Below are 2,094 nucleotides of genomic sequence, written 5' to 3'. Positions count from 1 at the left end.
TAAATGGATAAAGAAGATGTGGTCCATTTACACAATGGAATATTACTCATCCATCAGAAAGAATGAATACATAACCTTTACACCAACATGGATGGGACTGGAGGAGATTATGCTAAGTGAAATAAGTCAAACAGAGACAGTCAATTATCATATGGTATTACTTATTTGTGGAACATAAGAAACAGCATGGAGGCCATTATGAGAAGGGAAAATGAAGGGGGAGAAATTGGAGTGGGAGACAAACCATGAGAGACTATGGACTCTGGGAAACAAATGGAGGGAAGGGGGTGGGAGGATGGGTGAGCCTGGTGATGGGTATTAAGGAGGGCACAGATTGCATGGAGCACTGGGTATTATATGCAAATAGTGACTCATAGAACACTACATCAAAAACAAATGATTACTGCATGGTGACCAATATAACACTGTAAAAATAAAAGTAAGTAAATAAATAAATAAAATCTTTTAAAAAAAATTTTAGAGATTAATATAAAAAAATTTCCTGTCTGCTACAATTTTCAAGGTATATTAAGACTTTACTCAGAAGAATGTACTTTATGGGAAAAGTTTGATGGTGAAAAATGATATTTGAGATGAGACACTAATAGGCTTTATAATTCATGGAAGGATATTGAGAATTAAGGACCAAAACAAAGATAGAAAAAAAGATTTGTGGAAAGGTTTTTAATTATTGTTCCCAAAATAGTATATACACATTTTTTATAATAACTCCAAGTTAATGAATATTTTATAAAAACTAGGGAAGGAAATTGAATTTTAACTCTAACTGTGCAAGTTCACTTGAATAGTATTTAATATTTAGTCTGAACACAGTTTTCTTTCTTTTTCAAAGATTTTTTTAAAAAATTTATTTATTTGAGAGAGAGAGAGAGAGGGAAAGAGTTCATGAGCAGGGGTGGGGGCAATGGAAGAGGGAGAATCAGATTCCCTTCTGATTAGGGAGCCCAACGTGGGGCTCCATGTGGGGCTCCATATGGGGATTGCCCAGGACACTGAGATCATAACCTGAGCCTAAATATGATATTTATCCAACTGAGCCACCCAGGGGCCCCTGCTTTTTTTTTTTTTTTAATTACATCCATAAACAAGTTTAACAGATGAACTGTTCTTACTGCCCATAGACTCTGGGATGTACAAAAAGAATACATATTCTTTTAAAATCAGTGAATAATGAAGTATGGTTAAGAGGCTTAATTTTCTTAAATAACCCTATCAGAACATAAACATTTCAATATATATTATTTTCTTTCATATGATCTCTGTATAGCATCAAGATCAATTACTTGATCTATTGAGGCTACTGCTACAAATAATTTTAGAAATGCTTATTTGGAAATAGCCATCCAATTCTGAATGGCATTTAAAAAAATTAATTATTTGTGAAACTTTATCCTTTGAAAGTGGTTTAATTTTTGGAGTAAAGCTAAAATCATTGAGCCAAGTCTGAGGAACAAGAAGGATTGCTTATAATTCAAAATGACCTGTGTGTCTAAAGTAATAAGACTAATTCTGATATGAGGCTTACAGAAAGTGGAGAAGTGATGAAAGGAAAGGCATGTTGCACAATGATTTGCTTGGTTAATGCTAAGTGGGTGATCAGCTAGATTACTGACTGATGGTGGAAGAGATTTGAGTAACTTGTTCATGGTGAACTCAGCAGAATAAATAGTAGAATCCACAGGTGAACTTTTATTTGAGGACATACTCACCTAGGTGGTGCAATCACTGCTTGTTTGCTGCACTAACCAAAATGGTTAGTCTTATAGTGGGGCAAAGGGCAAAAAGAGAATGTGGGATTATGGTGGTAAAGGGAAAAGTTCTGTGTATTTTTAGATTAAATGAATAATGTAAAATTTCATTTTTACTGGAAGGTTTGAGAACAAAAGCTTTCTATTAAAATCAAAGTACATAATTTACCCAGTTATACTGAACGATGAGAAGAAATAGAGAATGACACTGTTCTCCCTTTTACCTTTGTTATCAAATTAAGATTCAAGAAATAAGTAAAACAGTTTTTCAGGGGAGCCTGGGTGGCTCAGTCTGTTGGGCATCTGCTTTTGGCTTAAGTCATGA

The sequence above is a fragment of the Lontra canadensis genome, unplaced genomic scaffold (genome assembly GCF_010015895.1).
Source record: "Lontra canadensis isolate GAN:19392208 unplaced genomic scaffold, GSC_riverotter_1.0 scaffold9, whole genome shotgun sequence".
NCBI classification, from domain to species: Eukaryota; Metazoa; Chordata; class Mammalia; order Carnivora; family Mustelidae; genus Lontra; species Lontra canadensis.
The sequence above is the reverse complement of the archived record's forward strand: the minus strand, read 5'-3'. Positions refer to the sequence as shown.